Source organism: Muscardinus avellanarius, assembly GCF_963383645.1.
Source record: "Muscardinus avellanarius genome assembly, chromosome: 9".
NCBI classification, from domain to species: Eukaryota; Metazoa; Chordata; class Mammalia; order Rodentia; family Gliridae; genus Muscardinus; species Muscardinus avellanarius.
In genome coordinates this window covers 70,213,409-70,239,204 of record NC_137795.1, presented here as the reverse complement: position 1 = coordinate 70,239,204, position 25,796 = coordinate 70,213,409, and the positions used below count along the sequence as shown (strand labels likewise).

General features: G+C 33.8%; 1 protein-coding gene across 1 annotated transcript in view; it reads right to left on the bottom strand.

Annotated features, from left to right (window-relative positions):
• Positions 1 to 25,796, bottom strand: part of NXPH1 (neurexophilin 1) — a gene marked incomplete at both ends in the record, with an annotated part of 294,612 nt that overhangs the window by 73,894 nt on the left and 194,922 nt on the right. The gene's annotated exons all lie outside the window — the stretch shown is intronic.

Genomic DNA, 25,796 nt, shown 5'->3' with positions numbered 1-25,796 from the left:
TAGCAATAAAGAGCCTATCATCAAAGAAAAGCCCAGGACCAGATGGCTTTCCAAGTGAATTTTATAAAACCTTTATAGAATAGCTAATCCCAACACTCTTCAATCTATTTTGTGAAATAGACAGAACCTGGACTCTCTCAAATACATTATATGAAGGAAAATCACATTCATACCAAAACCAAATAAAGACAGCTCAAGGAAGGAAAACTACAGGCCTATATCATTGATGAACTTGGATGCAAAACTGCTAAACAAAATACTAACAACATACATTCAAAACCACATCAAGAAAATTATACACCATGATCAAGTAGGGTTCATCTCAGGGATTCAATGCTGGTTCAACATATGAAAATCAGTCCATAGAATTCATCACATAAACAGAACCAAAAACAGTGCCAAAAGCACTGCAGAGAATCTGAATAGAAAGAACATACCTTAACATCATAAGGGCAATCTACAATAAGCCCAGAGCCACTATCATATTAAATGGGGAAAAGCTGTGAGAATTCCTCCTAAAAACAGGAACAAGAAAAGGATGTCTATTATCGCCACTTCTTTTCAATATAGTAAAGTAAAACTTTCACTCTTTGCATATGACATGATACTATACTCAGAAGATACAACAAACTCAACCAAAAGGCTTATAGAACTGATCAACAAATTTAGCAAAGTATTTGGATACAAAATCAATCTTAAAAAATTGGAACCTTTCCTATATATCTACCATAAATTCACTGAGAAAGAAATCCAGAAAATATTTAGAGTCAGGGTATCCCACAAAAAAATAAAATACTTAGAAATAAACTTAACCAAGGAGGTAAAAGACCTCTACAAAAAAATTATAAAACACTGTAAAAAGAAATCGAAGAAGACCTTAGAAGATAGATGTTCCATGTTCATGGATAGGCAAAATAAATATCAACAAAATGGCCATACTTCCAAAAGTTAGCTACAGATTCAACACAATACCCATTAAGTTACCAAAGTCATTCCTTACAGACATAGAATTATCAGTTCTTAAATTCATTTGGAACAGAAAAAAAACACCATATTAGCCAAAGTAGTTCTCAGCAACATAAACCATGCATGAGGGATGTAATAACATTAGTGGGTAAGTTCATTATAATTAATTTACTGGGTGGTAACCTAGGAGAATGAGATGTGGCTAAAAATATGGGTCCCTGGGATTGTGGCTTTAGGGCTGCGCCTCTGTCTTTGAATCAATACTTTCAGCCTGCATGATGAGAGCAAAGCCCTTGCTATCACCCTTTCTCTGCTTCCCACCACCATATCCTGAGATCCACAGATCCTGGACTTACATAGACTGAACTATGAAATCTCCAAAATATGTGAGTAAATTAATTAATCTTCCTTCCTCCAAGTTGTGTGGTCAGTTGCTTTGTGTTACCACAGTGATAATGTTGACCAAGTCAGTATCACAATATCTGTCTCTGGTTTCCCCTTCTTCCTCCTCTTCTTCTTCTTCTTCTTCTTCTTCTTCTTCTTCTTCTTCTTCTTCTTCTTCTTCTTCTTCTTCTTCCTCTCTCTCTCTCTCTCTCTCTCTCTCTCTCTCTCTCTCTCTCTCTCTCTCTCTCTCACTCTCTCTCTCTCTCTCTCCCTTCCCTCCCCCCTCACTCCTCCTCTCTCACACACATTTACCTCTCTCCCTCTCTTTTTTTATTTATTTTTCTTCTTCTTGGTCACTATGAGCTGAGCAGCTTTACTTTGTCACATTTCTGCCTTGGAATTGAACAACCATAGACTGAACCTCAATATTCATGAGCCAAATAAGCCTTTCCTCCTCAGATAAGTTGTTCTTCTTTATTATTTTGGCTACAGTGACAAAAAAAGCTAATGAACACACTCATATACATCCCTATATTCATGAACAGCATATAGAAAACTATAAACAAAGACTGAAAGTATAGTTATCAATGTTAATCAACAAAATAATTGTTATAAATTGCTAGCGATGATTAATGCATCTCTGAGGAATGAATTAAAGGTATTGTTTTATATTTTGTACATTTTTATTTCTATAATGAACACATATCACTTTTGAAATCAGACAAAAAGCCATATCAATTAAAAAAAAAAGGCAGAAGCAGCCAGGCATGGTGGCACACACTAGTAATCTCTGAGCTTGGGAGGCGGAGACAGGAAGATCGTGCAGGTTTGAAGCCAGCCTCGCTGGCTTACGAGACCCTGTTTCCAAATAAAAAAGTATATATATAAAAAAAAAGGTCTGGGAGTGTAGCCCGGAGGTAGAAGGCCTTCTAGGAACTCCAGTACCACCAAAAAAAAAAAAAAGGCAGAAGCTGTTTCATGAAGATTACAAGATACAAGAAATTAGGAAATGAGCAGTTGTGACACAAATGATAGGCACTTGATGCAGATAATTCTTCAAACACATCTGGCAAGAACCATCATGTACTCCATTAAGATGTACAACTGCAATGTACAAATAAAATATTTTTTAAAAAGACAGAGGGCAAATGCTCCAGGAAGCACCAGGGGAAAAGATTTTTTTTGTCCTAGTAGAGAGAAAGGAGCCAAGAGAAATAAAATTAAAAAGAGAGAAAGTGTTTAAGGGAGGAGTTGGGGTAGACTAGACTTCTCTTCCTCTGAGATTGGATACAAATGTGAATAAGTGAAAATACCAAGAACCAAGACAAGAAGAATGTGGAGGTCTAAAGGTTAAAACATCCTGAATTGTGTTCCAAATTCAGTAAAACAATGTAATATTATGTTTAATATGAAATCAGGATGAGGATTAAGTATCATAGATCCAGAACCAAATATAGTAAGTAATAAAAAGTAATCAATCAATAAATTAATATGGTCAGTAATAAAAATTCATATGTATAGATTAAGATCGATTTGATTACATTTTATTTTTCTTTGCTTACAGTATCTTTTATTATTATTATTATTATTATTATTATTATTATTATTATTATTTGCAGGTATGGGGATGGGACCCAGGGGCATTCTACCTCTGACCTACAACCCCTGCCCTATTTTTTATTCTTCATTTTGAAACCGGGTTTCACTGAGTTGCAGAGAGCCTCGCTAAGTAACTGAGGCTGTCCACAAACTGTGATCCTCTGGTCTCAGCCTCCCAAATGCTGGGATTACAAGCCTGCACCACCAAGCCTGGCTTTACAGTATCTTTTTAATGCCTCCCTTTTATCTTTTAATTATTGCTCTATGCAGTAGTTACATCTAATTACAGTGAGTTCTTTTGATAATCCTGGATTTGATGAATCAAGCTGTTATTTTGAAATCACTAGATGCAGGAGACAGTCACTTTGTAGCTGGCACTATTCAGTACAAAAAGTTGCCTGTATCACTCATTCTCAGTTCCAACTGTTCTCTGTCTACATCGTTTTGTGTGATATGACTTTAAGGCAACTGAAAGATTCAAATATTTTAAGGATAAAGAAATTGGCAGAATGTTCTGAGGTTAGGAAATGAAGACACCTCAATATTCAAGTTATTCTTCCTTTGACTACTTATTATTCAGACATGATTTGGAGAGAAAGCAATCATTCTGTTTTCCTTTTCTGTGCCACAGAGAAGCTTCTTAATCAAAAGAGATTACGTGAGAATATCATTCCATCTAAGGTATATTTAATGGTGTCAGCAACTTTATTTTAAATAAAGGGATGGTAGATAAACCATATCTTCTGATTTTTAAGTAATTGGTGTTTATCTTCATTTGTAGAATTAACCATTTTTATGATGTATATTTTCAATACACAGAAGAGAGGTAGAAAAGCTAAAATTCAACCTTCAACCTTCGATACTGACTTTTATCTGATATACATATATACACATATACATTATGTAAATATAAAAATATTTCCCTTCTTCCAATTATTGGAAGAGCTGTGACTCTTTTCCTTTCTTGTAATGCTGCTTCAATCATTCATAAATATTTTACAATTATTCTTATGCCAAAGAAGCTTCCAATAGTTAATTCTTAACAGGTTTGTGTTCCAGTGCGTGGCTTTGCTGCTGTCCAGCTCATTTCAAATTTACATTTCCTGTCTTCCACTGCCAAAAAGTGAGTTTTGTATTTGAACCTTATTGATTTAGGAAGTTCCACATGTTTGGCATTGTAAGCTTTAAAATTAATAGGTACTTGCACATGGGAACCTTGGATCTTAATTCTGTGCAGCAGTTGTGCTAATTACAAAAACCCTATATTGCTGTTCACTGTCTCCTTTCCCAAGTTTTACCTATGTGCTTATGTTGTTACAAGAATTTTGACTTGAGTCTCATCACTACCCCTGACACATTCTGTATCCTTCAAACTGTTGCTTAACCTGTTTAAGTCTCAATTTTCTTATCTGAAAAATAGTTACAAATAACAAAATGAATCAATGTAACAAGTAGTGTAATTTTTAAGGATTAAAATGAGAGCATGCATGAAAGCATTTTCATGGGGTAAGCACATAAGATATTCTATATATATTTTCCTACTATCATTTTTATAGTGATTTAAACCTATTTTAAGTTCACATTGCAAGCTGAAATTTGTGCTGAGATTTTTTCAAGCAGGATTATGCCATTCCTATGTGTTTCTAAAACACGGAACCCCAGTTCCATCCCAGCACTCCTCTCCGTACTGTGGGGCATGCACAAGTCTTCTCTGTGCAGCCACTCACATCCAACCCTTGGATGGTGAGTGTCAACAGAACTGATACTACCTGTTGTCCTGTGCATCCTCAGGTAAATAAATAGTTCTTATTTACCCAGTAAATAATAACTGAGTTAACTGAAAAAAGAAACTATGCATTATAATTATAAATTCACATATTTCTTTCTGATAGCACTTTATAGAGAGTCTAAAAATAATCCTAATTTTTTATAAGAAGTAATGTTTCTTGGACTAATAAATCTGCTATAGTTCCTTTATCTCCATTTAATTTTGGTCAGTAGCATTCTGGCAGTCTTGTTATAACTATGCTAATTAGCCCCATACTTGTGAGGTTCTTCTATAGTCCTTCAGGTGGGATTTAGAATCATAACCACAGAGAGCTACCTATCATTTGGCCTAAACCCATGATACCTTTATTTGCCAGTACAACCACTCCATACTTTCCTAATTTATTCAAAAAATAAAAAAAACCAATTCCTTTAGTACCTAAAATCACAGAATTCAAGTGTTCAGAATCTAATAGAAATCTTACCTGGTGAAATTTATCATTTCTTTATACTGTTCAAAACTAACCTACCCTGCCTCAAAATATTCCCATACAATCAAAACTATTCTATCTCACATTAAATTTACATACCCTTTAATCTGTCTTATTTTCTTACATGTAACCGAAATTTATCTTTTCTTCCTCCTAGAATATAGACACCTGGGGGCAGGATCACAGAGAATATCATATAAGATAATTAATTAATATTAAAATGTTTGTGAATGTACATCATGTACATTAGAGAATTTTTCTCTTTCCCCCTCACCCCCCTCAGTTAGGTAGCCTTATTTGCTCCTCTGTGTTTATCCCTTTTTGTCTAGAATTCCTGCATTGAACCATTTTGAAATTGTTTTATATTTGATTTTAGTCACAATATAACTTCACATCTTTTCTATTTTATTTTATTTTATTTTTCTGTGGTATTGGGCATTGAACCCAGGGCCATTCTATCTCTAAGCTACACTCCCAACCCTATTTTTTTTTAATTTGAAACAGGGTCTCACTAAGTTGCTGAGGACTTTAACACAAAAAATAATGAATTTTTAGTGAAAGCTGCAAATTGTTGTTATAAATAAACAGTAATATAGGGACCAGAACTTTAAATTGCTTTTAATCTTGGTTGTATAATGTACAAATCAATGAAAGGATAGATAATAGGTTTAGTTAAAAAATGTTTGAATGTGGCCAAGTATAAACCACATACTTTTTGAAGTCTTAAAATCAACTCAAAACCAGCAATAGTATACAACAAAGTTTTCCTATGTTTCATGCCACATTAGATTTATTAGAGCTGTGGTAACATTGTGTTTTGAAGTTAAGAACCAATTGGGACACAAGACAGACTTTTTATTAAGTACTGAACCCTGCCATATACTAAATGGAAATTTGTTCATTAATCAAACACTCATTAGGCACTTATAAATTAGACACTATGGTAAGTACTGAAAATAAAAAGATGAATAAAACGTAGTAGCAGAAGTTCATAATTTGGGCACTTTGGTGATGTATAAAAATATAAATATTATGAATAATTTTATTTAAAAATTACATAGAACACATATATGGATGTAGCTCTTAGAAATATATTTGCAAAGTCATCAAATATGTGTCTGAAAATGTGTGTAGAGAGGAAAAAATAATTTTTGCATTTTAATGAATTTGTTTTCTCTTTCAAAATACAGTTATTCAAGACAGGTTAAAAGCCTGTAATCTTAGCACTTGGGAGGCTGTGACAGAAAGATCACAGGTTAGAGGCCAGACTCAGCAATGGAGTGAGACCCTTGCCAACTAGAAATACTTTGTTTCAAAATAAAATATACAATAGGGCTGGGGGTGAAGCTCATAAGTAAGATGCCCCTTGATTCAATTCTCGGTATAAAAAATGAGCAAACAAGCCGGGCATGTTGGTGCACACTTATAATCCCAGCATTCGGGAGGCTGAGAAGGGAGGATCGCGGATCCAGGACAGCCTCGGCTACTTAACGAAGCCCTTTGCAATTCAGTGACACCCTGTTTCAAAAAAAAAAAGAATAAAAAATAGGGCTGGGAGTGTAGCTCTGAGATGGAATGCCCCTGGGTTCCATCCTTAATACCACTGCTATTTGGGAGTAAAGAAACTTTTAGTTTCTAAAGCTTATAATATTGGAGATAACTCTGATGGATATCCGTTTGAATTCAAAGCTAAGCTTTCTCATAACATATCGTTGTTTATGACTTTTTATGACTTTTTTGATGTTCCGATCTCTCTCTCTTCTCCCCCTCTCTCTCCCTCAATTCAAAATTACAAATAAACTGATTTTATACTTTTATAGGTGAAGTGCTGTGTCGTGTAAATACAATCAGAAAAATGAGTGAAACAAAATTCTTGACCTTGATTAACTAAGATTATACAATTCATAGCAGCTAGAAAAAAATCATATGCATAATGGAAAATATAAAAGCTACAGAAAGATCACAGGTTTGTGGCCAACCTTAGCAGCTTAGTGATACCCTGCTTCAAAATAAAAAATAAAATAAGTCTGGGATTCACCCAGCTGATACTGCCCTAAATTTCTCTTTCTCCAATTCTCATCCTGAATTTCTAAATACCTAGTTCAGAAGAAATAATGAATTGCTATGGATGTCAGTGGGAATTACTCGAAGATGACGGAGGTTTTCTACTCTTGGAACAGAAAGCATGTGAAGAGGTGGCTCCAATTAAAGAAGGGTGATTTATAAGTCAAACCCAGATACGGCCATCTGAAAACCTCTTCAAAACATAAAATTACAAAGTTTATTGTTTGCTCTTACAGAGTGACCAATGCAAGCGAAAGCCAAGACATTTCAAAGTATAGACTTCAAAATTTCTGTCTTGGAACTTTACTCTCGTTTGACTTCTTATGTATTATGAATTAAGGATGAGAAAAATCTGGGTTTGACTTATAAGTCACATTAGGTAGAAGAACACTTTAACTAATGGTCAAAATGGTTAGTCTGATCTTATTTTTAGATGCGAATTTAAAGATTCATAATTTATAGTTACACAATGATAATCATTTTTTGTTGACTCATATTGGAAAGTGACTTCCAAGAACGTATTTCTTGAAAAAATCTTTATGTTGATGTTGGGATAACTTATTATGAAACCTTTTTTCCAAAACAAAAAAGAAGGATGAGGCCACTATTATTATATTTATTACTACATGCATTGTGAAATGTTTTGGGGACCAAACAAAGAAGAGAACCCAGGTAAATTCTACCAACAGCTGGAATGATCTTATTTTCAAAGGAATGGGTCTTCCCTTTGCTGCTGAATCCCTCCTTCAGACACTATGATAATTAATTGCCCTTTTTGTTCCTTAAGCAGAATATGGTTTTAGTGGTGCAAATTCGGAATACAAATAAGATAATCATATTCATGTTCAGACCTGGTTAAAATCAAGTCATTTTCAAAACAATTGAGCAATTGAGTTATAAGTGCTTCTCTTTTATCTCTGTCTTTATTTTCAGCTAAAGATTTTTTTAATGTAGCTGGGTGTGGTGGTGAACGCTTGTAATCCCCGCACTTGGAGGCGGAGACAGGTTCGAAGCCAGCTGCGCTGGCTTAAGAGACCCTGTTTCCAAATAAAAACATATATATATATATATATATATATATATATATATATATATATATATATATATATATATATATTAGGTCTGGGAGTGTAGCCCGGAGGTAGAAGGGCTTCCAGGAACCCCAGTACCACCAAAAAAAAAAAAAAAAAACAAAGATTTTTTTAACGTCAATTAAAAATATAAATACTTGTTAGACTCTGACCTTATGAAATCTATACTAAGTAGCACACTTGAAAAGATCTAAAAGAGTTTGTTTTTACAAAAATTAGCACTAATACTGAATTATCCTAGGAGAAATGACAGAAGAAACTGAGAACATAAAAAGGCAACTTGAAGAGTTTTCCAAGAGTTAAAGACCAGGAAGGTCTTTGATTTCTGTTATTCTAGTGGTAGTTCATCTTCTGAAAATAGTTTTATACATCAGAATTTTCAAAAAGGGCAAAACTACAACAAAAGTCCAAATTAATTCTCTATCTCTGAACTTCCACATATTGAGTGCAAGCAAAGTTAACTTAATAGTACTGCCACACTAATCTACATCTTTCTAGTGATAATAGTTGACCCCAGCTATATAGGAATGGGAAAATATTGTCATTTATTAGAAGGAAACAAGAAAATGAATGGGTTCTAATGGCATATCATTTCATTGGAAAAACAATGTACTTTCTGATAAACTGAAAACTCCCCAAAATTTTATTTTATTAGCTAGAGACCAATTTATCAGTTAAGTAAGTTCTCCAATGAGGCAGATATGTTGTCCTTCTGCATTTGAGAGGGCAAATGTTCCCAGAATGTAAAGAAGAGAAAAGGGAGTTATATATACAGAAGAGGTTTGGGGTATGGGCCATCTTTCTTTGAAAATTCTCCAATTATTATGATTGACAAAGACATATAATATTTTATGGGAAACCAGAACCAAAAGTCAGGAGGTGCCATGAGCATTTGTATACTAAAAGAGTCTGAAATCATTTATGCCAGAGTCATAAGAACTTTTATGGCAGTGCACTGCCTCCCTGTCCAAAGCTGGCAAGCGCTATACAAATCAACTCGTCAAAGTCTGATTTACAGCTAAAGATGTTGGGGCAATGCCACACAGGGCAAAGTGGCTTTGAAAATCCCAACACTGAAACAGCTACAAAAGTGTATACAGCCTGAAAGAATCAGATAAAATTATAACTCATATAGACCAAACTGTGTTCAATTAAGAACATTTACTTTTAATAAAAGTGATGTGAAGAGATGATTTTGAAGTCAATACATACTAATAAGTACAGATATTCTTTTAGAGCTCAAAAATGCACCTTAAAAAACATGAATTCTCTAAACAAAAGTACAGTTACCCATATAGTAGCCAAACTGGGTTTATTCCAAAATGAAGATTGATTTACCAGTAAAATCTTTATTAATACATTATATCAGAGTAACACATCTAACTAAAAATGCATATGATCATTTTAATAGATTTTTAAAAACATATGCTACTATTAAGCTGGCACTCAACATTTTTAAAAAGATAACTCAAATACCAGAAACAGAAGAGAATGCCTTAAATTTAGTGAATTAAACTGCAAAGCTTATTTAAAAAAAAAGATGCTCCATATTAGCATTCTATTTTAAATGCTGGTGCAGGTCATGACCAATAAAAAGAAAAATAATGAAATAAAATGTATTCAAGTAAAAATAAAAGAAACAATATTTTCATTATTCACAAATTAGAAACAGATAAACCTGAAATAATATGCATACCATCATAAGAATTAATAATAAAGTTGGGCTGATTCCCAAGGATTTTATTTTTTGTGAGATATTCTAAGTGGAAGAGTTTTATGGATTTTTCAGTGGATTTATTGTTGCCATATAGGAAAGCTTCAGATTTTTTAAGATTGATGTTGTATCCACTTTGCTGAATTTGTTGATCAGTTCTATAAGCTTTCTGGTTGAGTGTGTTGGGTCTTCTAAGTATAGTTTCATGTTATTTGCAAATAATGAAAGTTTTAGTTCTTGTTTTCCTACTTGTACTCCTTTGATTTTCTTTTCTTGCCTTGTTGCTCTGGCTAAAGTCTCAAGTAATATATTTAAAAGAAGTAGTGATAATGGACATCTTTGTCTTGTTACTGTTTTGAGGGGAAATTCTCACAGTTTTTCCCCAATTAATATTATGTTGACTGTGGGTCTATTGTATATTGCCTTTATGATGTTGAGACACATTCCTTTTATTCCAGTTCTCTGCAGTTTTTAGCATAAATAGGTGTTGAATTTTGTTAAATTATTTTTCAGCATTTATTGAAATGATTATGTGATTTTTGTCTTTGATTCTGTGAAGATTACAAGTGTGTGCCACCATGCACAGCTTAGTCTGTTTCTATTTTATGACAGAATGAGGAATGTTGGAATTAGCTCTTCTACAAAGGTTTTATAAAAATCACTTGGTAAACCATCTATGTCTTGGGCTTTTCTTTGATGGTAGGCTCTTTATTGCCACTTCAATTTCTTTGCTTTCTATTGGTTGTTTTAAATTTTCTATATTTTGCCGGGTGTAGTGGCACACACTTGTAATCCCCACACTTGGGAGGCGGAAACAAGAGGATCACGCAGGTTCGAAGCCAGCTGCACTGGCTTAAGAGACCCTGTTACCAAATAAAAATATAAAAATAGGTCTGGGAGTGTAGCCCGGAGGTAGAAGGGCTTCCAAGAACCCCAGTACTACAAATACATACATACATACAGACAGACAGACAGACATACATACATACATACATTTTCTATATTTTTACTCAGTTTAAAAGTTGTCAATTTCTTCAAGATTTTACATTTTGTTGTAGTATAATTTTTCAAAGTATTTTATGATGCTCCTGATTTCTGATAATCTGATTTCTACATTGTCAGTGTCAATATCTCCTTTTTCATCTCTTATTTTTGTAATTTGGAATGATTCTCTCTCTCTCTCTCTCTCTCTCTCTCTCTCTCTCTCTCTCTCTCTCTCTCTCTCTGGTTGGCTAGTGGTTTCTATATCCTTTTTTGAGAAAGCAGGAATAAACCTAAACAAGGAGGTAAAAGACCTCTACAAAGAAAATTATACAACATTGAAAAAGATTAAAGGAGATCTTAGAAGATCTGCTTTTTAGTTTCTTGTGCCTTTGGGGTCTTGTTGAGAAAGTTTTTACCTGTGCCAAGATGGAAGATGGAAAGATTGTCCATGTTCTTGGAGATGCAGAATAAATATAATCAAAATGGCCATTCTTTCTAAAGTGATCTACAGATTCAACACAGTGCCCATTAAATTACTAAGGTCATTCCTCAAAGATATATAAAATTTTTATTTGAAATTTTATTTGAAACAACAAATAACACAGAGTAGCCAAAGTAGTCCTCAGCAACAGGAACCATGCAGGAGGCATCACAATACCTGACTTCAAACTATACTACAAATCCATAGTAATAAAAACAGCATGGTACTGGCACAAAAACAGACACATAGACCAATAGAGTAAAAGAGAAGACTGAGAAACAAATCCATACACAGTCAGTTAATTTTTGACAAAGCGACCAAAACCTTACATTGGAAAAATGATAGCCTCTTCAACAAATGGTGTTGGCAAAACTGATTAACCATATGAAAAAAAATGAAAATAAATCACACTTGTTCACCCTGAACAAGAGTCAATTCAAGATGGATCAAAAACTTGAAAATCAGGCTAAATATCTTGCAGTTCCTTGAAGAGGGCATAGATCCAACATTTCAACATATTGGCACAGGTAAAAACTTTCTCAACAAGACCCCAAAGGCACAAGAAACTAAAAAGCATATCAATACATAGGATTGCATTAAATTGAAGAGTTTCTGTACAGTAAATGAAACTATTAAGAACCTCAAAACAGAGCCAACAGAATAGGAGAAAATTTTTGCCAGTTATCTATTTCTCTGATAAAGGACTAATATCTAAAATATACAGAAAACTCAAAAAACTGACTGCTAAGAAAAAAAATAACCCAATCAAAACAATGAGTGAATGAACTAGACACTTTACAAAAGAAGAAATTCAAATGGCCAATAAATGTATGAAAAAATGCTCAATGTCATTAGCAATCAGAGAGATGAAAGTCAAAACTACCCTGAGGTTTCACCTAATTCCAACTAAAATAGAAATCATTCAAAACACAAGCAACAAATTCTAGAGAGGATTTGGTAAAGTGGAAACTCTAATACATTGTTAGTGAGATTGCAAATTAGTGCAAGCACTTTGGGAAACAGTATGGAGAATCCGCAGAAGAATGGGAATGAACTTTCCATACGATTCTGCAATACCACTTCTGAGTATTTACCCAAAAGCATGGAAACCAAATTACCAAACTAATGCATGAGTATATGTTCAAAGCTACAAAATTCACAATTGCTAAAGTATGGAACCAGCCAAGATGTCTATCAACAGATGAATTGATTACAAAATTATGGGATATGTACACAGTGGAATTTTACTTGGCCATAAAGAAGAAAAAAATGATATCATTTACAGGAAAATGGATGGAACTGGAGAACATTATGCTAAGTGAGATTAGTTAGTTACAAAAAAGTAAAAAAATATTATACTCTCCCTAATATGTAGAAGCTAGGGAGAAAAAGGTCATAGGAGGAACTCTAGATGAAGAAGGAGAAATCATAGATGAACAAATAAGGTGACCTAACTGAGAAGGATGGAGAGGGAAGAGAGGAAAATTCCCTATGTACATGATGTTAGGGGCAGATAATTGTGGAAGGGCTAAATGAGTGATGTGTGCATATATGCCTATACAATCTTGTACCCCATTAAGGTGCATGACTATGATATACCAATAAAAAATTAAAAATAAACAAAAAGTAATGAACTTGGCAAAATGGCTGGAGATGACATAAATGGACAAAGTCAATCATATTTACTATTTACCAAATACAAAGAATTAAAAATTGATCTTTAATAAGTTAATTCACAATAAATTAAATAGTCAGGTCTAGTAATATATCTATGAAAGATGATGTATGGTGTTCATAGAAAAAGTTGATATCATTGCTAAATACATTTTTAATTTAATTTAATTTAATTTTAATTTTGTGGTACTGGGGATGGAACCCAGGGGGGACATTCTACCTCCTAGCTACATACCCAGCTCTATTTTTTATTCTTTAGTTTGAAGCAGGGTTTCACTAAGTTGTAAAGGCCCTCACTAAGTAGCTGAGGTTGGCAGCAAACCTGTTATCCTCCTATTTCAACCTCACAAGTACTGGGATTACAAGCATGCACCACCATGCCCAGTTCTGCTAACAATATTTTAAAAGACCTCTTAAAATAGAGAAATTAACTAATAAATGGGCTGGTAATAGGATATATCAATTTATATAATTAACTTAATGCATATCAAAGTCATATTACCTATGGTACCTTCAAAGAACTGACAAGATGATACAAAAATATATAGAAAAGGTGGCATCGCTTACTTATACACATTAGCACATATAAAAACATTACACATCTGACATTACCAAAAAGATGGCAGAGAAAAATAGAATAAGGTATTGGACCTACAGATACATGTAGAATCGCTGATCAGTGAGTAAAAATGTTGTGGAAATTGAATTAAGTATTGAAATTGCATAAATTACCTCACAATCTACTAAAAAACTAAATTTCATGTTATCAAACCCTGAAATAAGAGAAAGAAAAATCTTAGAGTTAAATGAACATAAAATTATAAAATACATTTGTAGTACATATAATGTTCATGATATATAATCAAGAGTATTTATGTCTAAAACCTAATAAATAAAAAGATAAAATGTTAAAGACAAAATGGCCAATAATTGTTCAAATAAGTAGTATTTTATAGAAGACATTTGAAACCATAAACAAAGGATGATAAATTCATTAGTAATCTAGAAACAGCAAATTAAAAACGCAATGGATCACAACCTTGCATATTATATATTTGCAGAAATCATAAAACTTAAATATTTAAGTTATATAGTGGAGGATAAAGAGCCTTGAGAACTTCAATATAAGATATATGGGAATGTAAGAGTACAACCATTTTGGAAAAATTATGTAATAAAATGGAAAGTTTGTATATATCTTCTGCCCTACCCTTCTAGACCTAATCATATAAAATATGGGAATTAGCCCGGCGTGGTAGTGCACACTAGTAATCCCTGTGCTTGGGAGGCGGAGGCAGGAGATTCACGCAGGTTCAAAGCCAGCCGTGCTGGCTTAAGAGAGCCTGTTTCCAAATAAAAAATGTATAAAACTAGGTCTGGGAGTGTAGCCTGGAGGTAGAAGGGTTTCCAGGAACCCCAGTACCACCAAAAAATAAAATAAAATGAAATAATAAAATAAAATAAAACAAAATAAAATAAAATATGGGAACTATTCCTCATGAGTGTTCAAAAAAATTAGAGTCATAGTGCTATTGCTTTAATTCTTAAAAAAAATCAAGAAATCACACCCATGTTTACTAACAAGAAAAAGAGAAATATTATCATTCAAGAGAATTCTCTACATATTCAATATTGACAAATAAATTGTGACTGCATTTACAAACAAGGATAAATTTCTCAAACAATATACAAAAAGGTAAGCCGTTAAGGAACAGACTATTAATATAAAGTGCAAAATATATGCAAAAGTAAACAATATAGTGTTTAGAGATTATAAACATATGTAGTAAACTATTATTAAAAGCAAGAGAGTTATTTGCACAAAATTTAAAGCACTTTACCACTTGGAGAGAAAGAAGGAAGGAGTTGTAATGGGAAGAAACAAATAGTGAAATCCAATGGTCATTATAATATTCTAATTCTTAAAATGGGTTGCAATTGTTATATTATGAATTACATTTATTTTAGCTAGCTCTACTCACAAAAAATCAGACTTTTTAAGTATATGATAGGATCAACTCAAGACAGAAGGTTGAGCATCAATGTTCTTCCCCAAATCCCAATATATCAAAAGTATATATACATTTATACACATATTTATACATATATCCTAAAATTTCAGGAATAACTGCAGTCATTAAGAATAAAGGATGCGATGAAGAAACCAGAAATACAGAATTTCTTGATGAGAAATTAAAGTGGAGATCAAACTGACAGTAACAGTGTGAAAACTTCAACCCAATGTAGGCTTGAGAAAAAGCCATTGCCAAGGCTAGAACCTTTCTTCCCAAAGGAGCTCCAGAGAAACTCCAAGCTCAGAGTCAGCAAATTCAAAGGGCAGGACACTCGTGGGTACAATTAATTAAAAGACCATCAGTCAAACTGCAAATGCTATGCCAGAACTGGCTCTCCTTCTCCCAGACAAAAAAAAAAAAAAAAAAAGCCAGAAACCCTGGCATTTGCTGCCCAGGATAAAGCCTTCAGAATTATTTTCCAAAGAAAGAAAAATCTTCCCTAAGGGGGTTCTCAGGCTAGACTAGATAACCAAGACAGAGAGCAAGGCAAAGTTCTGCAACAGGAAGAGAGAGATAAATTAGTAAGTCTGAATTATTTTAGTAAATTAGTAAGTCTACATATGTGAGGGTCTAGTCTATTGCCATCCATGAACCCCAAATAAAGTCTATGAGTACACACATTATCAGACAAAATGAAACAATTTTATATATATGCTGATAAAATGGATAATCTAATAAGTGTCTTAAAATTATAGATAAAAATTTTGATATTGAAAGTTAAACTCTTAGATATATAGGAAGATATTGTCAAAAATTGTAACCAAAGTGGGGCATGCTAAAACACCACCATGCAAAATAATGGTAAACTTACCCCAAGATAAATATTCAGTTTATTAAAATAAACATACAAGTATTCATAAGGGGAAATGAGATTACAAAAACATGTAATATAGCTCATGTGAAAATTCTAATAACGTACCCGGAAAAAATAATGGGGAAGAAAGTATGTAAAAAAAAATCTTCTTAAAAGAGAGTAAAGAAGCAGGGCGTGGTGGCGCTTGGGAGTCGGAGACTGGAGGATTGCACAAATTCAAAGCCAGCTGCACTGGCTTAAGAGACCCTGTTTCCAAATAAAAATATAAAATAGTCTGGGAATGTTGTCCGAAGGTAGAAGGGAGAGAGGGAGAGGGAGAGGGAGAGGGAGAGGGAGAGGGAGAGGGAGAGGGAGAGGGAGAGGGAGAGGGAGAGGGAGAGGGAGAGGCAGAGGGAGGGAGAGGGAGAGGGAGAGGGAGAGGGAGAGGGAGAGGGAGAGGGAGAGGGAGAGGGAGAGGGAGAGGGAGGGAGAGGGAGAGGGAGAGGGAGAGGGAGAGGGAGGGAGAGGGAGAGGGAGAGGGAGAGGGAGGAAGAGGGAGAGGGAGAGGGAGAGGGAGAGGGAGAGGGAGAGGGAGAGGGAGAGGGAGGGAGAGGGAGAGAGAGAAGAGAGAAGAGGAAGGAAGGAGCAATACATGATATTTAGAAATATACATAGCTGAAGAAATGGCTAAAATGTTAAAGATTACTATCTCTTTGAAAATTGGAATAGTGTTGTTCTGATGGTAAATGTTTAAATTTTTCTCTCTAGAGGGAAAAAAAATGCCCAGATTTGTAGTGTGTGACAATAGATGGACATAATGTGGCTCTGGCACATCAGAATTTAGATCCAAGGATGGCCTTTTTTTATTATTTAATGTTCAAAACCCTATACCCATACGTCTTTGAAAAATGATAAACATTTAGTTAACATTATAGCTTAAAATCAAAAGAAACATAATAAAATGAACCCACTCTTATAAAAAATATAAAATATGTTAAAGATCAATACCAAAAATATAAAAAATCTGAACTGAAGATATTTAAAGGCCATACAAAAGACTTTGTTTTATATAAGTGACTCTATAGAATTAAAATGCTAAATCTTCACAAGTTAAAATTTTTAAATAATTGTAAAGTCAGCATAATCTAAATTATATTTTATTAGAAATTTATCAACTAATTTTAAATTTTATCTAAAAGAGTAAGAATAATGAGATTATCGTTTCAAGAAAGTAAATAAAGTGTATTTTCTATGTGTTAAAGCATATCATAAAGATATCATTTAAAGATTATTTAATAGCAATTAATATTAATCAAAATAATATGTATTGGTTACATATATTCTTTATCATATCATAAAGAATATTATACAAGATATTATTTAAATTGTAGGATACCAAAAATAGAAAAAGAGACAAATGAAAGAAAAATAAATTTAAATTTATAAATTTAAAATTATACATGTATTTAGTATCTAATAATATAGTATTCAAATCAGTGGCAAGAAAATGAACTACTCAAATATTACACTGCAAGGTCTGGTTTTTTTTTAGCTCAGTTATAGAGAACCTGCCTAGCACACATGAGGCCCTGGGTTTGATCCCCTGTTTTAAAAAAAAAAAAAAAGTGACATGAGGATCGCTGGATGTTCTTGTAGGTTTTAATTCACATAATGATAGAAAATCAATTTCACATAAACACTCACACATATTATTTTAAATTTTAGAATCATTTAAAGGATGAATTTCTCTTTAAATTTGGAGATCAGAAGATCTTTCAAAGACATAAAACTCGAAGGCCTTAAAGGAAAATATTTAAAATGACATAAACAGTAATATGAAATAACATAATGTAAAATTACAAGGTAAGGATGAGGAATAAGAATTTGCAATATGCATTTTGAAGCAAAAGCTATGTAGAGTTCCCATAAATCAGCAGCAGCAACAACAAAAAACAAGTAATGGAATAGGAAAGTGGTCAAAGATTAAGAACTCACAGAATCTAGGTAAATAAACAATAAAATATGACAAAATATTCTTGATCTCACTAATAATTAGGAAAATGTCAATGAAAACAGTAAAACAAATTTTATCAAAAAATGGCGTAGAGAAATGACTTTTTTTTTACTGCTGGTATCAGTGTAAATTGTTACGATGTTACAAAGTACAATTCAACAGCATCTATCTACAGTAATTACTCATGCCTTTTGCTCATAATGTCTGAGTCAAAGTACTAAAATCTATTTGACTTCACAAAGGTACAGTTCACCAAAGAATTCTTCATATCTTCATTTAGCTATATAGCTATCAAACTACATTGTTTTCCAGATTAAAGCAGTTCTAGGCAGGTCTAAAATTTGATAGTCATATTTGGAAGGTCAGAATTTTCAAAGCCTTAATTTCTCTGTGAATTAGTCATTATTTTGCTTTTACTTCATATATTTTTAGCAGTTATGCATTGATTTTATGTGTGTAGCACACAGAAAATTTTTCATAGCTATTGATTGTTAATGTTAGTTTTAATAAGTTAGTGACCGCATGCCCTGTTTTATAAACTATACCAAACAGTTCAGACACATTTCATTTCATTTCAGTTTCACTATATTTATGAAATAAATATTTTGATGCACATTTTGAAGATGAGAAAACTGAGTGTTAGAGAAGTTAAGAAACTTGTCAAAGATCACATAACTAATTAAGGACTAACCCAAATCTGGGTCCATTGTCTTCTAAGATCCCAACCACCATGTTGTCATTGTAAAATATGAACAGCAGATAAATTGCAATGGGTAAAGAATAATACAAGCAACATTGGCTTACCATAAGCTACTATATAAAATAAACTACAGCGTCTATTGTTAAAATCATATTATTGGCTAGGCATGATGGTGCACCTCTATAATCCCAGTACTTGGGAGGCTGAGACAGAAAGATCACAGGTTTGAGGACACGCTCAGCAATGTAACAAGACTCTCAACAGCCTAGTAAGACCTTGTTTCTAAACAAAAGTAAAAACGGGCAGAGTAAAGCTCGGAGATAGATTGTCCCATGGTTCATTCCCCAGTACCCCAGCCCCATATGTGTGTGGGTGCGCGCGCACACTCACACACACACACACACACACACACACACACACACACACACACTCATATTATTGAAATATCAGATAAAATAACCATTCACCCAATGAATATACGCAGCATAATACAAGCAAACAAGGAACTTTTTAAGTGCCCTCTCTTTCTCCTAAGAACCCTTTTAAGTATGTGTTAACTTGCCAAAAACATAAATACTTGTGAAAAATATGATACAACATTCTCCTAAATAAGGAATTCTTTTATTCTCCTTTTTTCTGCTTTAGCAGTTCCCATTTTAGATTACTTCTAAATATAATATCTTAGAGTAATTTTTGATGTACTGACATATTTAAATAAGAATGGCACCAGCAACAACTAATATGCAAAACTCAAGAGTTTTCTTTGTACTGGATTCTAAGTCTTATCAGCAATTGCTGGTCCAGTGAATGAGAACATCTAGTGACTGGTGGCCCCTCTGCATTTCCTGATATGCACAAGACAATTATCTGGGCAGCCCCAATTCGAGTTCCTAGCTATGGGACATGGTTACCTTGGTGTTTGTCCAATTTTGTTAGTCCATTGTAGACGTTGGCACTCTTCCCAGAATCTCGGTTTTGTTTTCCTAGCTCATGTTTGCTTGGAACATCTGCTTTAAGAGATCAACATCCTCCTGTCTGGGTTCTTCATGGAGAGTTACCATACATTGGAGGTTTCATTTTTTTTATTTGTTTTTTTTTTTTGTTTTTCAAAAGAACAATCATCAGAACTTTATCTATTTTTATTTAATTCTTTAACTTTTATCAGATGATTTTTCATTTTGGGGGAGTTCATCTTTTTTTAATTTTATGGTCTAGATTGAGATCTCTAGTCTAGCTATGGATTGAGCTTGTTCAATGCATTTTTTCCTAAATCTAATACCACCTTTAAAATAAATTATTTTGATTTGCTATATATCATGTCATCAGAGTCTCTCCCACTACTATGTTTTACAGTTAAATAACTTATTTTTTTCTCTTAAGCTATATATGAAGCATAAATAACCATCCTTATGTTGGCAGCAAACTCAATGAAGCTGAAGAGCAGGTATATTATTGTGAATTCATGCCACAACTTAATAGAGGCCAGAGTAGTTTAAAGCCTAAACATTATTTCTCAGTCTAAACAAACCAAAGCAACAATTAAACAAAAAGAGCTGCAGATTAATCTGTAGTGAAAGGATGTTTATCAAGAGCAGTCTAGTCTCATTGGCCAGTTGAACAAATAAGATTCAGTTCCAGTAGCTGGCAGGATGAGGAACATGAGGCAAGAGGGACCTTCAAAGGACTATAGTGACTAAAAAGGCAGAGGTCCTGGAACTTTCCTTCCTCACATGAAAAGCTTAACCATATGTCTTGGCTCTGTTCCCTAGAGGGAAAGAGTAGACCAAAGCAGTACACAAAAACATTATTGTGCCATGCATAGAGCTCCCAGGGAGAGGAAGCCAGGCCATTCTAATAGAACTATAACACAAAGTGGGTCACAGTCAAAGATTAAAGGAATATGGAACCTAAAAACCAAGTTAGCAAAGCTGACCTATTATGGAAATTTCAATTATCATTCATATTTTAACATTTCAGTAATTAAAGGGATCCACTGGCTTTAGCATCTGAAAAACTGAGTAGAGCCTCAGCAGCTCAAACTACAAATGATGAATGATATGGGTCACGAAATCATATAAGTCACAATGATTGTGGACCTATACAGAGCTGTACTGAGGATTTAAGCTAGAGGCAGAGTGCATGGATAATGTATGTCATCAACTGCTTTCTCATGCCTATGACAGACAACCTCAGCATGGTTTCCTACCAAACCTGGACACTCACGGACATCTTTTCATCACCCCCTTTGGAATCCTATATGATGTCATACTCATTAATTGATTGCATTGGTATTAATTGGATTTGAAATCAATTCACAATATTTGATTTTCACATTTTAATCCTTGCTGCTAAGTTCTCATGGAAAATTTTAAAGGAATATCATTATCTCCTGAAGGCAGATGGTTGTAGTTTCTTTACCTATTAGTATGGGGAGAAGGTGACTTAAGACACCAGATACCCTATTCAAAATTCTGCTGACTGATGAACGGTTTTGCAGGCCAAGAAGTATTTTTCGGATCTTATCTGGAAGACAGTTCTACAGATAAATTTCTTTAAATATTTCCATAGTGTCCTGAGTTAAACTTTTGTTTAAAGGGAACAGAGAGACAAACACAGAAAGCTTTCGCTTGCATTTACTCAAATATCCCAGAGGGTGTTGCTGAAGTTTGGCTATTGAGTGAAAGAGTCTCCTGAGCCTGTGAGCTCAAACACAATCCTTTTCAGGGTGTAAATGAAGCTGGGCACAATTAGGCAGAAAACGATATCTTTAAAGGAAAAAGAAAGTCTATGTAGGCTGCAGTCCAACTTCAATAAAAAATAAACGAGAGAAAGCAAAGCGTTACCCTTGGATAGATAAAGTGACCTTCAGTGGGTGTAGTAAGAAGCACTGCTTTTAAGCATCCTATTCCCTGGATTCTTTCTTCCTCTCAAAGAACAGTACTTTTCTTCTATAAATAGGTGATAAAAATTAATACAAAGTTATCTGAAACAACTGGGCAAACTGTTATAGTGGATATATTCTAAATTCAGTTGAACCAAACTTTTCATCAGCTTTTCTAAAAACTTAACAAAAATGCTCCAAAAAAGCAAGGTACTGGTCTTTTACATTTTCTTTTAAAATTTTTTGCACACATTTAGGCCTAGTGTTGCCCCAGTCACTCTCAAGCATTCAGGAAGACAGTTGAGTGAAAATTCTTCATCTATCTTCATGTGTCATTAATGTTTTCTTTAAGCATGGCCTTGCCATTATAATTTAGTAGTTATTTTGATAATGGGAAAATCCCAAAATCTAATCACTAAGACTGTGCAAAGTTTAATAGAATAATCCAAATGGTACTCAAGAGATTGACTGTACTTATAATGGAAAAAGAGAAAGGTAGAAAAAGAAACTTGAAAGAAACTCTGAAGTCCTTCTGAGTTCAAGAGCTGTCTAACCAAATAGAATGTGATGTGAGATTTTAGGGCAAAATGCAACAAAGATGTTGTGTATTCCTTCTTAAAGAATTGTTTCTGAAGCCTGCTAATAGCTGTCATTCCCATAACCACTGAAGACATTTGTAGAGTCCTGGGCTCCAAGTTTACCTCTCTCTCATGACATAGCTTTTTTTGGTTTGTTTTTGTTTTTCTATTTGCAAGTCTTATTCAGCATTTTATTCTGCCTCTTGAAAATTTGCCTATTGGTTGACTGCTTCAAACAGATAAGACCTCTAGACTACTTTTGACAAAAATAATTGCAGATTGCTATATTTTAAAAATGGCCTGCCGGGCATAGTGGCGCAAGCTTGTAATCCCCGCGCTTGGGAGGCAGAGACAGGAGGATCACGCAGGTTCGAAGCCAGCCGCGCGCGTTGGCTTAGGAGACCCTGTTTCCAAATAAAAATGTAAAAGTAGGTCTGGGAGAGTAGCCCGGAGGTAGAAGGGCTTTCAGGAACCCCAGTACCACCAAAAAAAAAAAAATGGCCAATTGTATAACTGCATCCTTAAAATATCATTTGTGCTCCCAGTAATACATTGATGGTAGGAAGCAAAGATATAATTTCTATACACAGTAAAAACTTATATAGAAACTATGTGTGCATATATCTCCACCATCTTGCATCTCATTAAGTGTATGCATACACTGCCTCAATAAAAATAAATAAGTAAATAAATTATTAGTTATAAATTCTTCAAAAATTTCTCATAAAGGAGTTGCAGCTATTAAATTCTAAAGTTCTCAATGCTTACTTTTGAGAAATTATCAGAAATATGAGCCTGAGAAGAGCTCTTTGTGCATGCTTTCTTCTAAGGTAAACAGAATGAGGCAACCATAACCATTCCCTGGGCCATTTCCATCTTAAAGCAAATGACATAGTGAAGTGAGGCTGCTCTCTTTGGGAAAAAAAATCTTCTGGAGAATCTCTGTAATGTAGATAACTGCATTAGAAAGAATTCACTTCAAAGAATTTCATTCCTGTGACTTTATAAATTAATGCAGGTATACATATGCAGGCCTGAAATATTCAGACAATTGTGATAGCAAAACAAACTTTCTTATTTTGGGGGAAACTAAAAATAAACAGAAGGTACAATGAGTCATTCAACGTAACATCAGATCCAACTTTTCAATCATCAGATTTGCCCTATGATAAAAGAGATGATTCCATGATAGAGAGAATCCTTATTTACAGCAGCTCTTATGAAAGGCTTGCCAATAATTTAAAACCTGGCCTGGTATACAACCTAGGAGTTGAAATTCTTTAAAGGGTGTCTTTCTTTTTTTCTTTTTAGACTGAGGATCGAATCCAGGGTGATACACTTGCCAGGCAAGTGCTTTGCCACTGAGGTACAATCCCAGCCCAAGTTCAAATTCTTAAACAGATGTTTCCAAAACAAACTCAAAAAATATTTACGACAACAGGAAAGTCGCTATCTTCTGAAGACCTCTAATTTGTTTTCTTCTGCAAAAAGAAGATTCAGCTGAATCAGTGACTGTCAAATATGTGCATTGTGGATAGCTCATATAAGGGTCAGCTGCTGAGTCATGGATTGTAAAAGGGCTATAAGTCCTTTCTTTGGTTCTTATGAGTAATTGGTAAGTTTGTTTTATGAATTATTGAATGCCACTAAATAGCCTATTGATTGGCATATAGATTATTTTTAAATTTGGGGGTACATAAGATAATTTGAGAATATTACTAGTGCTTACTGAGGCTAAAATTCAATGTTCTAAGAAATTTGGTTGTCACATAATACTGGGGTACCGTGTGTGTGAACTTTCACATAACCACAATTTTACAAAAGGAAATTTTCTTATCAGATCATCAACTGGATGCCTTGATTTGACTGTAGTTTTTACTCGCTGTTATCTTATTATTTTGACTACATTAACTTCATCATTTTTCATTGATTTTGTATGAGTTGTTTGGTTCTATGTAAAAGTGCATAGAAGAAGCATTGTTGATATTGTCTGTAAAATTTCTTTAATTAGTCTTCCACATACTAGACACATGAATTCATTTCAATTTAAAAGCTAGAATGGAAGGATAGGAAAGGAAGAGAGCTGAGGTTGTTCAATGGAGAAGCTACATACGAATATGTATAATAGTATAAATATAACGTGGTTAACCTGGACACTATTGGGAGGAGGGAAGGGAAGTGGGGGGTGGGGTGGGGGCATGAAGCACAATCTATATGTACACCATTTTCAATATGTTCCACTTACAAATAAAATAAAATATGGAAAAAATAATAATCTTTCATTCTCCTATAGGTAAGTGATATACTATTGTACAGAGCAAAGAAACAGTCTGCCTTAAATTATATTTGACATATTTTCTTTTCATCTGTACATACTTCATCTATTATAATACTCATCTAAGTAGGCCATGGTTCAAAACATTTTGAGAATGGTATATGAAAATTTTCTAAAAAACTAGGAAATTCCTTGAAGCCTCAAGAGCTCTGCTCTATGATTCCAACTCAAAACCATGTAAATCCTTCTCAGAAAAGAGAAAACTTGAGAAGGAGTTAAGACCAGAGTCTATTTGCTTACTAGGAGGAAGCTACCCCTATCGCTGCCATCTTTGAGAAAAGTGCCTTCCAGTGAATCATGTTGAAATTAAAAAAAGACATTCTATGTTGTATAGCTGCTACATTTCAGAAATGAAAGATTATCCACTAAGCAAATAAATAAGAAAGATCTAATACTAATACCACATGTCAGAGAACATGAATAGTCAAACAGATGCTACTGGAGAAAAATACCCAAGGATACAGAATTATACCTAGACTTGTATATAAATGGATAAACAAGGTTTTATAGAAGTATAGCACTAAACTTTAAAGAGTAAAATATTGAGAAAAATACTACTAGACTTCTCTGAGATCTTCTCTATCTTAAATTCTGCTTCAAGGTAAATTTATTTGATAAGTCATTTTAATAGATATTTTAATTTTAAATGTATTTATTTTAAATAAAGGCATGAATTTAAAAATAGAAAAATTTCAATTATGAGTAAATTTCTATTATCCCGACAGTCATCACTGGAGAGAAAAGGAAATTCAAGGCAAACCCCAAATTTCCACAACTACCTGATGGCAGCTTCCTAAACACTGAATGGCAGATGAGGTCTGCAGGATCTACTCACTCTTTACAATACTGATTGTAGATATCTCAGAGAACATTAATGCCTGCCCTGTAACCTACACATGAGTAACATTAATCTCTGTAGGACCAAGAAACTTAGGACATTTTTCTTATGAAAAATATACTACTCATCTATATTAAATATATCTGAAATAAAATGAAAATACATCAGATAGTTTTCTTTTTTATTTTTTTATTTCTTATTGGTGCATTATACTAATACATCTTAATTGAGTACACATCACTTATTTAAACCTTCCCCAATTCCCACCCCATTATCTCCCTCCTCCCTCCTCCTCATGTTTGGCTTACTGATTGATGTATTTGTGAATGTACATAATGTACACTAGTGAATTTCCTTCTTTTCCCCT